Below are 14,756 nucleotides of genomic sequence, written 5' to 3' on the forward strand. Positions count from 1 at the left end.
TGCTTTTAATTCCCCCTACAGAAATAGGTACCAAATATATAGAGACAGAGAGAAGAGGAAAGTGTTGGAAGGGTTACTGTCAGCTTTGCTTTTCATTCCCCTACAGAAATAGGGATTGGTAGCACTAGATAGGTACCTAATATATAGAGACAAGAGGAAAGTGTTGTAAGGGTTACTGTCTGCTCTCTCTCATTTCCCTACAGAAATAGGGATTGGTAACACTAGATAGGTACCTAATATATAGAGACAAGAGGAAAGTGTTGTAAGGGTTACTGTCTGCTCTCTCTCATTTCCCTACAGAAATAGGGATTGGTAACACTAGATAGGTACCTAATATATAGAGACAAGAGGAAAGTGTTGGAAGGGTTACTGTCTGCTCTGATCTCATTTCCCTACAGAAATAGGGATTGGTAGCACTAGATAGGTACCTAATATATAGAGACAAGAGGAAAGTGTTGGAAGGGTTACTGTCTGCTCTCTCTCATTTCCCTACAGAAATAGGGATTGGTAGCACTAGATAGGTACCTAATATATAGAGACAAGAGGAAAGTGTTGGAAGGGTTACTGTCTGCTCTCTCTCATTTCCCTACAGAAATAGGGATTGGTAGCACTAGATAGGTAGAGAATATATAGAGACAAGAGGAAAGTGTTGGAAGGGTTACTGCCTGCTCTGCTTTTAAATAAGGATTGGCAGCTGTTATTTTCCATATTTTCCATTACACTGATTTAGAGGACAAGAAGATTTTGGTCAGAGTGAAGGTACAGGCAGACATAAAAAGGAAGCGCTACTTGCTCAGGTTGCTGAGACACAAACCAACACAAAAGAGGAAAATTACAATAAACAAGATTACACAGACCTTTCAGGCTCTGAAAATTATAGAACTGAAACAAGATGTAAAGATGTTGACTCCTGAGAGTGGATTGCTTCATTGTGATGCAGGTACAGTGAGTTGCTTTGGGATACACACACACCGTCCGGAATTCCCACTGAAGGGAATCTAAATTGCTGAGATCTCTACTTTTGTTAGCCGGTCTATGGAAATGATATGTATAAGATTTGGGTATATTCATTATAGACAGACAGATTACAGACAGAGACTAAAGGTGGCCATAGATGTAAAAATTACAATCTTTCTTGGAAAAGATGTTTCCAAGAAAGATCATTCATTTCAATACACACGTGTAGAGTTGAATCGTCAGATATATCGGTAGAAACAATAGAATTCTACCTGTATCGGACAATTCAGCACTAACAATTGCCGATGTTCAGGTGCCTTCGAAGGCACCCGATCAAAATTTTCCGCCCAGCTGATCAATGAGCCAACCGATATTCAAGTTTTCTGCCAATATCGATCTACTCTTTTCCCAACATACACGCACCGAATATGGTACGAAAATTCGTTTCATACGATATTATCTGTGCGTCTATGGCCACATTAAAGGCTTGTGTAATTATTTACCCAACAAAACAGTAAAGAAATGTAACGCTTTCAACACCCTTTTGTCTGTGTTACACTCCACATGTGGCACTTACCTGATGGCACGGGATAAACCTGAGCCACTCCGCAGTGGTATGGGGAGATTGGGTACCTGGTACTTACTAACGCAGTGCCTCCACCTAGTGGGATCCGGGAATGCACCTACGGGTGGCCCCACTAGGAATACAGTAATAACACACACACCTTATTGGTTAAACTGAATTACGGTTCATCTAAAGTAAACAGCCAACTAGTACATGCAGCACTCCTAACTGGTGGAAATAGGCCGAATGTCATGAAGTTTTCCGATTTCACTTCGTCAATGAGGAGTATGATCATAGACTTTGTCCCCTCACCCACCCGTGGAGGTAATCGGGAACGACTATTACTACAGATGGAGCTAAACAGGATACATAGACTTGATACAGTTAGCCCATGGGGCTTACATGAACTCATATCCTACAACCCTTTCTTTTGATGTAATTATGATGATTTCCTTTTTTCCACTTTGATATATTATCTAAAACGTAATCCTTCTCCCTGCTCCTCACTATCAACTCTGTTCATGTCTTCCTTCTCGTTCTCCTCCTGCTTCATAACCTATTGCCCTGCCTTTACCACTTCTGTGTCTGTCACTCTCAGTAATCCCACCACCATAACCCCACTTCTCAGATACACTATTCCTCTTTCAGCACATCCGCACTTTGTTGGACGGCCCTAGTGCACATATACCCCTCATTAAGTTGAGGTGTTGTGCCTAGCCCAGTATCCAGTGCGGCTTAACCTCCACATACCCGGCACATCCCTTAAATGGTATTTATGCTATACACATATGGACTGATCCCTATAGTCCATTTGCTGCCCTCCCAATCCAGGGCATCCACTTTACTATTCTCTTAGAGTAGAGTCCGGACACAGATGGTCTCCCACTTTTACCCACCTGTACTCTGTACCTTCCGTCTCATCCCTACACCTTCCCTTCCTGGTCGTCAATTCTCAACTCTCCATTTCCTATTTATATCCATTTATATCCCTGCCTCATACAGTGCAGTTATATATTCATTAACATTAAGATGTCACGTCTCCGACGAGTTTATCTGGTTGCTTATCTGGTCCCTTGCGTGTACACACCTCCCCCACGTCAACAACATTGTATGACGTCACCCCAGGTTGTTTTCCCACCACTGGTGTTTAAAAAATGGTTGTCACTGTTTGTTTCTCGCTACTTTGAGAAAGGCTAGGGACCTAGCCGAAACGTTAGTTCGTTTTTTTGAATAAAGACTTTTTTGCACTTTATGTCCTGTGAGTGTGAGCTTCAATTCCGCTTATATACCACTTTATAGCTTCGCACCCAGGCACTTTATACTAATATACGTGCTGTGCCGGCAACCTACACTTTAGATAAATATATATATATACTGTAAACCAACTATCTAGAAAACGAAATTTTTAAAGTTATGAATGCTGCACGAATATCAAGCACTTCCCCTTCATTACATACAATAATAATAATAAACTGTGCTTTCTCTGTAATGGTGTGGACACAACTTCTGCTTTCCATTAGCTTTACCAAGAACCGGCTCTCGTTACATGCGTTTGTGAATAATTACACTTCCTGACATTATTGCCAGAGAAAATCAAGCAAATATTGATAGAATTAAGTAAACATCCTCCACGCCGCATTTTGTAAAATTGAAAAACAAACATTTTTGGGGAGGTATAATGGAATTGTAGGTAGACAAAATTCTACTGTTTGAGGGGCCACCTGTTAGGAATAAGTGCCGGTTTGTGTGGAGCCTTTGAGCTGAGTATCACGCCGTGTACCAGAATTGCAAGTTCTAAGAACATTAATTAAAGAAAAATGAAAGGGCACGGAAAGACAAAAACAAGTCATTGAAACAGACTAAGGGTCCAGGATTGCAGCAAGAATAAAGTCCTAAAACAGGCTGTGGTCAAACTGGGAAATCATATCAGTGGGAACAAGAGCAGGATCTCAGGAGCAGGATCACAGGAACAAGGGCAAGAGCAGGAACAATTTTTTAGCATCAAGAACAAGATCTCAAGAACTTGAGGCTAAAGCTGGCCATCCACGAAGAGATCTGCTCATCTGGCGACATCTCCAAACAAGCAGATCTTTCACCGACATGCCCACCAACAGCAGGGCTATATCGGGGTAATCCTAACATTCGGCCCTAGGGCCGAACAGTTGGATTACAGCGAGGAACAATGGGCTCCGACAGATCAGTCGGCAAAAAAATGAAAGCTTCCCAATCAATATCGTGGCCAGATATCGATCAGGAAGACCTGTTGGAAGCCCCCATATACGGGTAGATAAATTGCCAAATTGGTATCAGCAGCTTTATCTGCCCGTGTATGGCCACCTCTAGAGTCTGCAGAATGGCCAATGATCCAGCAACAGGGAGTTGGGGAAGCTGGCTTAAATAGCCCTTTAATGAGCAATTGTCTGATGCTGGACAGGGGGCATGAACCAGGGAATATTCACAGGAAGGCAGAATCAGAGATGATATTTTGTCAGGGTCAGGCTGATGCCACATGACCTCCTGTGACTCAATCAGGAGGAGCAGCAGCCAATATATAACAAAGTCCCTGGTTCAAACCCATTAACTCTAGATATCACTAAATGTTATTGGTGATATTTAGGCCTGTGGGAATAAGTAAGAACATGGGCATTGTTCTTCAGGAGATCCTCAGGAGACCACTCCGACCCATTCTGTTGGTCATCTACTCAAGATGTACTGTACGATCTTTACAATAACATTCTACTTCCAAAAAAAAAATCAGTTTTAGTTAACTTATTGTTATGAACTAAAGGATAGTGTTTGAATGTCTTCACTTAAACACAATCACCTGAACTCTAAATATAGTATCACTAAAATACAGACAAAAACTAAATTTAGCACATTGTGAATTGACCAAAACAAATTCTAACTGTAGTATAATACAAAGAACAAACTGGAGAAATAACCATTTTGTGGGCAGGAAGATACAAGGTTAAGTGTTTTTTCCATTTCAGACAGAAATAGTTGTACCTGACACATCAATAGTGGTAAATGCAAGGGGAGATCATCTGACATCTGCTTTTCTAAATGAGTTGAGCTTTATTAACCTAAAACAAGGAGGGATTTTAAGACAATCGGAAAAACAACCAATAAAAAGGGCCAACTTTTTGCTTCAAAGAACAATCCTGTTTTTCCAGTAATGTAGTTCCTGTTCTGTTGGATCGCTGTTCATTTTCTGGTTTATTTATGTATTTATCTCCCCCCCCCACAAGCAGAAAGATAATTACAATCACTAAACCATGTAAATTGTTTTCAAACAATGCTTTTTTTAATCTCAAGAGCAGTGATGCTCCACCCCAAAAATTTGAGTTTTCGTTAAACTGCCCCATTTTGCTCAACCCAAAACAATTGCCAAGAAACATGAGTTAAAAGTTGTCAAGCTTCTATAGAAGTCACTAGGATACGCTGTTTCAACAGTTCATCAACAGAGTTCTTTAAACAGTCAAATTTTTTTAAAAAAAGGGAACAATGTAATCTTAGCTACAATCAGGTTTTTTTATTTGCTTCGTGCAATAGGTTTTTCTGCTTTTTTGTAAACATGCTAGCGATCAAGAAAAAAAACCTCGATTGGGTTCAATCAAGATTTTTTCCCCTCTGAGGAACTTGGATTTCCAAAATGAAAAAAATTAAGCTTTTCAAAAATTTTGTATTTCTTTTCTGAAAATATGTTTCACGGAAACTCCCCCAACACTTCAGTTGTGAGTTAAAGCACTTTACAAGATAGAGACATCTTTATATTCTCCTTTAAGAAAAAATGTTTTCTGTGGATTGCACATATCAAATGAAACAACTTTTAATAGGTTTATTATTTTTCAGTAGGTTTATGGAAATTCTCCAATCATGTTTTTTCATGGCGAAAAACGTTTGTTAAAAAAAATTCATCAAAAAACTTGCTTGGACGTTGGAAGTAAAATTCCAAATGACTTCTATGCCATTTCGACAGGATTTAGGTGGCGAGAGTTTAATTTTCTCAGATATCAGATATGATAAATGTTGTGTAAAAAAACAATTGTGTTAAATCCACGATCACTTTTTTTATACTGAGACTTTTTCAAAAAGAAAAAGATCATGTTTTTACCCAAGATTTTTTCGAATCATGGCAAGAAAATTAGACTTGCATTTTAATAAATCATTACACTTTTTTTTTTTCAAATGTTCTGAATAAATCCTTTGTTTTATATTTGTAGATCACTTGGCTTTTCAATAGCATATGTTTATAGATGAGTTTCGAATTTTTTTAAAAAAGGATTTTATTTTGTATCTCAATTCAGTTCATAGAAAGTTGATGTTTATTTTAGAATAAAAATAATACAACATCTTTAAATTGTTTTATACCCGGGAAACTCAAGATGAGTTTGTGAGAACTGATTCTTTCATACTGAAAATAAGATGAAAGAGTAATAACTGGAAACTGATTTTATTCCAAATATTGACAATGGTTTAATTTAATTGTTAGCCAGAATTCCATTTGATTTTTTGACAAAATGATCCAATAATAACCCTAATGATAATAAATATAATGATAAATCTGCCTCCCCGTGTTAAAATAAATCATTTTATGAAATTGTTCAAACAATTACTAACTCTGTGATTTCCTGCCTGGCAGTTCATCAGGTGAATGCCAGCTTGCCATCTGTATGTGGGTTGTCAATATTTGTCAAAATTTGATAGATCATGGATTATTTACAAACACTCAACAATTTTAAAAAAATTGCTTGATTTAATTTTTTTTTACTGTATTGGTTCCCCTAAAGCTGCTGTCCTAGGCACAGACTCTCTGATGTCTATATAAGGCATGAGGGGAACATGCCTGCATTAGCCTACAAAGTTTTAAGACTGAGATTGCATAAAGAGGCGTAGAGTAGCAATACGTGATATTCTACCAAAAAGTAGGCAAATCGTGGATAGTTAAAGGCATTAAAAATAAGTAAATATGCAGAAGTTCAGCTGATGGACTGGAAGGCACTATGCTCTAAGACAGGGATCCCCAACCTTTTGAACCTGTGAGCAACATTCAGAAGTAAAAGGAGTTGGGGAGCAATGCTAGCATGAAAAATGTTCCTGGGGTGCCAACGGGCTGTGATTGGCCATTTAGTAGCCCCTATTTGGATTGTCTACATTGAGACTTTGTTTGGCAGAGTGCACCTGGTTTTTATACAACCAAAACTTGCCTCCAAGCCAGGAATTCAAAAATAAGCTCCTGCTTTGAGGCCACCAAGAGCAACATCCAAGGGGTTGGAGATGAGCTACTGGTTGGGGATCACTGCTCCAAGACATGTGAATTTCACATCACTTGGGGCCCCTGACTATCCATAAAGCTGGCCATAGACGCAAAGATCTGATCGTACAAATCGAGGATTCGTATGATTTTCGGACCGTGTGTGGAGAGTCCCGACATTTTTCGTCCGGTGGAGATCGATCGTTTGGTCGATCGGACAGGTTAAAGGATTTCTGTCGGCTGTGGGTGATATCTCTGTATGTATTGCCGATCGTACCATTTTCAGTGGGAGACTGTCACTAGCTTTGGTCGGACATAACTTTCGTACGATTGCTGTCAGGGGCTGAACATCGGCTGATCTGTTCTTTTACTACTTTATTTGATTGGAATGGTAGTTCGGGAGTTGGGGAATCAATGTACGATCGGATCTTTGCATCTGTGGCCAACTTTAGAGCCACACTTTAGATTTCATGTTGGTAAAAGTGTGATAACTTTTAATAGAAGAAACATATCCAGTTGAGCATTGTAGGGCCACATGTTGGCCATCTAGAAAATAAATCTAAAAAAAGTGAGAAAATACATAAACCAGCTGTTGAATGACACCAACATGTATGGCTTTATTTGCTTTATTGTCAATTATCAGCCCAATACTGTATATTAAGTCTCCTCTCAGTTGCTTCCCTTCAATAAACCACATTTGCAGTGTAGATGTTTTGCATGGGGAGAATTTTGAATAAAGAGGATGATGCAGAATGAACCCCCCGTAATGAAAAGCCACAACAGAGACCACCACTGCTCACAAGCGCATCATAAGCTCAGAATGAAACGGAGCACAGGCAGAAACTGGCGCCGCCTCCTCTCAGAAACATAGTGAGAAATAACTCTTGTGGTTACACAGACAAAAGAATTGTGCCTGCAAATGAGGTTATGTTCTACTGGTAACACCAAAAACAAAAAGTCCCTGTCTGTACAATAATGCAGTAATGTGTAACTGGTGAGGCCATGGTGGGCACTGAGCTGTATGGGAAAGCACATGAACTTAAGAAATAGGTGAATAGATACATTTGAGAATATTAGAATTGAGAAAAAAACATCTCCATTAAGTTCTACCCTTCAAATCATTCCTTACTGGTTCCAATTCCAACAGAGAAAGGGGTAGAAATGCCTCTCATCTTCCAGTTTATATCTGTACACTTCTGTGGAATATCTTCCTCTTATCCTCATTCTTCCCCATTATTATAGTACTTGTTTTGTTTATAAAGAAAGCATTGGCTGTGGGATAAAAGACACAGGGTCAGTTACTGCTGGGAAGGGAGACCATTTCCTTGGGTCCCCAGCACCACAGGCATTCTGTCATGGGAACACTTTTTTATTAAAAAATACATCAGTTACCATAATAGCGCTCTTTCAGCAGAATCCAGCACTGAAATCCATTTTTCAAAAGACCAAACTATTTTTTTTTATATTTAATTTTGAAATCTGACATGGTGCTAGACATGTTGTTAGTTTTCCAGGTGCCCTCAGCCATGAGACTTGTGCTTTGATAAACTTCAGTAACTCTTTACTGCTGTACTGCAAAGTGTGATATCACCCCCTCAGCCCTTCAACAGAACAATGGGAAGGTAACAGATAACAGCTCCCTGACACCTGCATTGCTACAAATGCTCCCATGCCGCTAGAACAGCACCCAATAGTAAAAATCCAAGTCTGGCTAAACAAAATCACGACTCCTTCAGTTACATTGAGTAGGAGAAGCAATAACCTATCTGAAAGCAGTTGTGAAGTGCTGGTTCTTTCTCTAAGCACAGGATCAGCCAACATAAACCGGAGATGCCACCAATATTACGGCTAAAAAAATACATTTATTGGTTCAAGAACAGAATTTAAATAGTAGAATTAATTACTTGAACTGAACACAGTGTAATTTAGTAATAATAATACTATATCATAAAAATCATGACAGAGTCCCCTTAAAAGCAAGTTTTCGGTATGTAATTCATGGAGGCTGTCAGGGAGTGCTGGAAGATATAGTTTAACAACAACTAAAGGAATAGATGCAGATAGGAAATCCCTTATCTTCACTACCCAAGACTCTATCGCTAGGCTTCTAGTCCACAAATTGAGGTGATAAAACAATTCCTCCCAGTACAGTAGAACCCAGACGACCTGCAGGGCACCATTCCCCACATAATAGCAAACTGGTTTGGTCCATCCAAGTAATGAACATTGCTTCTTCAATTGTTTATAAACATGGAGATGTTTATCCCTGGTGCCGAGATTCAGCCTGTCTCTATGAAACGCATTGCTAATAAGTCTCTGAATCATCTTGTCACGATCACCGCCCGGAGCAGGACCAGGAGCTCCGGGCGGCGCAACTACCTCTTCCGACGCCGCTCCCAAAATGGCGGCGCCCATGGCCGCCACGTGGGTATCGGCGCCGGCGCAGAGATGCCTGCGCGCAAGTGCGCAGGCGCGAAGACGTCACAACGGCGCGACGGACGCAGGCGCAGCGCGTCGGTCGCAGACGTGCTGACGCCGACACAAGGGCGCCAAAAATCCCCTTTAAAAGGACGCCTGAGGCGCCAAGATGACGCCCGAAAATAGGATCTCGTTCCTGTATTGATTCCTGGGTTCCCTGTTGCCTTTTCCTGTTATTCCTGTGGATATTCTTGTTGATCTCTTGTTGTTGACCCCCTGCCTGGACTTTGGACTTTGATTATATTCTGCCTGCCTTGTGACCTGTTGCCTGAACTCGATTACCCTTTCTGCTTAATCCCTGGATACCACGATCCTGATCCCTCCTGAGGGGCTTCCTCCTAAATCCGGACTACTCCCCAGAGGGAACTCCCGGTTCCCTGACATTATTTTCGGGCCATGGATTCCACTGAGGAAGCTCAGCCAGATTTCGGCAGGGCCTTTCGGGGCCTGCATTCCCGCATGGAGGCGTATGAAGCCCGGCAGAGTTATGTGGGACACACGCTGGAGGCGATTCTGGAAAAGCTCTCCTTGTTGACACCAGCGACCCCCCTGCCGGCACCTCCTCCGCAAGCGGCTGCTGCCATGGCTACCCAGCCCTCCACTTCTGGTCCACATATTCCTGCTCCACCTCTCTACGATGGCGATCCTCAAGCCTGTCGAGGATTCGTGAATCAGTGCCAGATTCGATTTGCCCTACACCCCACTGAATTTGACTCTGAACGTGCCAAGGTGGGGTTCGTGATTACTCGTCTGGCAGGGAAAGCTCTCGAGTGGGCATCTCCACACTGGGAGAAGCAGTCCCCACTGATGGATGACGCAGAAGCATTTCTCAAAGAATTCCGGATCGTCTTCGATGCTCCCGGCCGGGTGACATCCGCTGCTTCCCGTCTGTTCCAAATCCGCCAAGGGAGTCGCAGTGTAGCGGAGTATGCTATTGAATTCCGTACACTTGCTGCTGAGACTCGTTGGAACAACGACGCATACCATACTGCATTTTATAATGGTCTCTCCCTTCGCATCAAAGATGACACGGTCTCCCGTGAATTACCCACGCAAGTTGAAGACCTCATCGCCTTGGCTGTCAAGGTGGACACTCTTCTGAGAGAGCATCAAACCCTGAGAGATCGTGTCAGGAAGTTTCAACCCATGTTGGCACCCCGCTTCCAGAGGCCTCTCCTGCAGGCTCCTGTCACCCCGCCTGCCCAAGCATCCATTTCTCTCCAGGAGGAACCCATGCAAGTAGGACGAACTCGCCTCACTGAACAAGAGAGACTCCGCAGACGGATCTCAGGCCTGTGTCTGTATTGTGGCGGACATTCCCACTTCGCCAATGCCTGTCCTGCAAAGGCTAAGAGTTTTGTACACCGAGGTATGTCTATGGTAACTCATGTAGGGGGCACTACTCAAAAGTCTCGAGATTGGTCTCAGGGGAAGTCCCAAGGAAACTCACACAGGTTTCTCCTTCCCTTCCAGATTCGTCTGACTGAAAAGACCATCTTCGGGAATGCTTTCATCGATTCCGGAGCTGGGGGTAATTTCATGGATGCTCTCTTTGCTAAGTACATGGGAATTCCCTTATTTCCTTTGCCTTCTCCCATGAGGATCGTCGCTATAGATGATAAACCCCTGGAGTCTGTAATCACGATGACCACTGGCGAACTACTTGTGCAGGTTGGGACCCTGCATAAAGAGAGACTTTCGTTTCTTATTATCCCTTGTCCCGCTGTTCCAGTTGTTTTGGGTCTCCCCTGGCTGCGCCTGCACAATCCCACCATAGACTGGTCCACAGGGCAGGTTTCTCGTTGGAGCCCATTCTGCTTACAGCATTGCCTTCCTGCTAAACCCCTCAAGAAGGTAACTATCTCCTCAGCCGAGTTAAAGTCTCTTCCCTCCTGTTATAAGGAATTCTCCGATGTGTTCTGTAAGAAGTCTGCGGAATTCCTTCCTCCACATCGCTCCTACGACTGTCCTGTCGAACTCCTGCCAGGAGCCATGCCCCCCAGAGGCCGCACTTACCCTCTCTCTCCTGCTGAGACTACTGCAATGAAGGAATACATCCAAGAAAATCTCCAGCGGGGGTTTATCCGTCCTTCTACCTCTCCTGCAGGGGCTGGGTTCTTCTTCGTGGAGAAGAAGGACGGAGGTCTTCGGCCATGTATAGATTACCGGGGCCTGAATAAAATCACTGTAAAAAACAGGTACCCTCTGCCCTTGATCGTAGAGCTCTTCGACCAGCTGAAGGGGGCGAAGATATTCTCTAAGTTTTATCTCCGGGGGGCGTACAACCTCATTCGCATCCGTGAGGGTGATGAATGGAAGACGGCTTTCAACACTCGTGACGGGCACTATGAATATCTCGTTATGCCCTTCGGCCTTTGCAATGCCCCTGCCGTCTTCCAGGAGTTTGTTAACGATGTGTTCCGGGATCTCCTAGGAAGGTTCGTAGTCGTGTACCTGGACGACATCCTGATCTTTTCTAAAGACCTAGAAAGCCATCGCTCCCAGGTGAAGGAGGTACTCTCTCGTCTGAGGAAGAACTCTCTCTTCGCCAAGTTGGAGAAATGCGTCTTCGAGGTGTCCAAGATCCCCTTCCTAGGATACATTATCTCTCCTGAGGGATTTGAGATGGACCCCGTGAAAGTGTCTGCCATCCAGGAGTGGCCTATTCAGCTGAGTACCAAGGCAATCCAGAGATTTATCGGATTTGCTAACTACTATCGGCAGTTCATCCGGGGGTTCTCTTCCCGTATTGCACCTATCCTGGCCCTCATCCGGAAAGGGGGTAAACCCAGCTTGTGGCCTCCATCTGCCATTGAAGCTTTTCAGTCCTTGAAAGAGGCCTTCACGTCCGCTTCTGTCCTCCGACACCCCAATCCCGAACAACCCTTCTGCATCGAAGTAGATGCTTCTGAAGTCGGAGCCGGAGCCATCCTGTCTCAGAGACACCCCGCTGATGGGAAGTTGCATCCCTGTGCCTATTTCTCCAAGAAGTTCTCATCCGCAGAGCAGAATTACGATGTCGGGAACCGAGAACTCTTGGCTGTTAAACTTGCCCTTGAAGAGTGGCGTCACCTCCTGGAGGGTTCTCTGATTCCTGTTCAGATTTACACCGATCATAAGAATCTCGAGTTCATCCAGTCCCTCAAGAGGCTAAACCCCAGACAAGCAAGGTGGGCCCTCTTCTTCTCTCGATTTAATTTTATCTTGACTTATCGCCCAGGTTCCAAGAATCAGAAGGCCGATGCCTTGTCTCGTAGCTTCACTCCGGTGGACCGCTCTCCTGAGAGACAAGAGCCAATCATCCCTCCAGTCAAGATTATTGCCTCCCTGTATCCACAGTTTGCCGACCAAATCCTGGCTGGTCAGTCTTCTGCTCCTTCAGATACTCCCATTGGAATGGCGTTTGTTCCTCCTGAGCTGCGTCTGCCTATCCTGCAACAGACCCATTGCTCCAGGCAGGCCGGACACCCTGGTCCAGCTAAGACTCTTGAACTCTTACGACGCCTGGTCTGGTGGCCTGATATCCGCAAAGATGTGAAGGACTTTGTTGCTGCTCATAATGTTTGTGCCACATCTAAGTCAAGCCATTCCCGCCCCAGTGGGTTACTACAGCCTTTGCCGGTTCCTTCCCGTCCCTGGACCCACCTGTCCATGGACTTCATTGTCGAACTTCCTCCCTCTTGTGGGAACACTGTGATCTGGGTTGTCATTGATCGATTCTCCAAAATGGCCCATTTCATCCCTTTGAAGAAGTTGCCCTCTGCGGTGGAGTTGTCCCAGTTATTTATCCAGTACATCTTTCGCCTGCATGGTTTCCCGGTGGAGATCGTCTCCGATAGAGGCACCCAGTTTACTGCCAAATTCTGGCGTTCCCTATGCAAAGACCTGGGAATTGTTCTTCAGTTTTCGTCTGCATACCATCCGCAGACGAATGGGGCAGCTGAACGTGTCAACCAGGCCCTGGAACAGTTCCTGAGGAACCACGTATCCCTCTGCCAGGATGACTGGTCTGATCTCCTCCCATGGGCGGAATTCGCTCATAATAATGCTTGTCATTCCTCTACAGGAAGGTCTCCGTTCATGTCGGTGTATGGTCAGCATCCTCAAGCTTTTCCCCAAGACTTTGTGTTATCTGACGTCCCGGCTGCTGACGATTCCGCAGCCCATATGTCTGCTATTTGGGCTGCTACCAAGTTGAACCTAGAGAAGAGCGCTCTTGTTCATAAGACTTTCGCGGATCGTCGTCGAAGATCCTCTCCTCCCTACAAGGTGGGTGACAATGTCTGGCTCTCTTCCAGGAATATCCGGTTGAAGATACCATCTCCCAAGTTGGGTCCAAAATTCGTGGGTCCATTCCCCATCTTGGAGATAATCAACCCTGTGGCTGTCAGACTCCAGCTTCCACCAGAGATGAGAATCCCCAACGTGTTCCACGTGTCTCTGGTGAAACCCGCCATCACCAACCGGTTCTCTGGCGGTCAATCTCCTCCTCCTGCCATCTCTGTGGAGGGTCAACTCGAGTACGAGGTGGAGAAAATCCTAGACTCCAGGATCTCCAGAGGGTCCCTTCAGTACCTCATTCAGTGGAGGGGCTTTGGCCCTGAAGAATGCTCCTGGGAAGGACACCGTGATGTTCACGCTCCTCGTCTGGTGAGGGATTTTCACGCCAAGTTTCCCCAGAAGCCTTGTCCCGGTGGTCCTGAGGCCCCCCGTGAGGGGGGGGTACTGTCACGATCGCCGCCCGGAGCAGGACCAGGAGCTCCGGGCGGCGCAACTACCTCTTCCGACGCCGCTCCCAAAATGGCGGCGCCCATGGCCGCCACGTGGGTAGCGGCGCCGGCGCAGAGACGCCTGCGCGCAAGTGCGCAGGCGCGAAGACGTCACAACGGCGCGACGGACGCAGGCGCAGCGCGTCGGTCGCAGACGTGCTGACGCCGACGCAAGGGCGCCAAAAATCCCCTTTAAAAGGACGCCTGAGGCGCCAAGATGACGCCCGAAAATAGGATCTCGTTCCTGTATTGATTCCTGGGTTCCCTGTTGCCTTTTCCTGTTATTCCTGTGGATATTCTTGTTGATCTCTTGTTGTTGACCCCCTGCCTGGACTTTGGACTTTGATTATATTCTGCCTGCCTTGTGACCTGTTGCCTGAACTCGATTACCCTTTCTGCTTAATCCCTGGATACCACAATCCTGATCCCTCCTGAGGGGCTTCCTCCTAAATCCGGACTACTCCCCAGAGGGAACTCCCGGTTCCCTGACACATCTCTATGGAGAAACTTCACTGCTGACTGCATTGTGTATGCTCCCATATTTGGTCCCAGCAAACGGATTCATATTTATAAACAATACATTTGTGGATAATGGATCGAAGAGCATTGAAAGGCTTTTGGTTTTTTTTTAAGTACTTAAGTACGTACCACTAGATGGTTTCCTCCACCAACCCACCAATAAGTGGGAATAGAGGGGCTAATGTTGTTCCCATAGCTGACTCACAATTTTGGA

Source organism: Xenopus laevis, chromosome 2L (assembly GCF_017654675.1).
Source record: "Xenopus laevis strain J_2021 chromosome 2L, Xenopus_laevis_v10.1, whole genome shotgun sequence".
NCBI lineage: Eukaryota > Metazoa > Chordata > Amphibia > Anura > Pipidae > Xenopus > Xenopus laevis.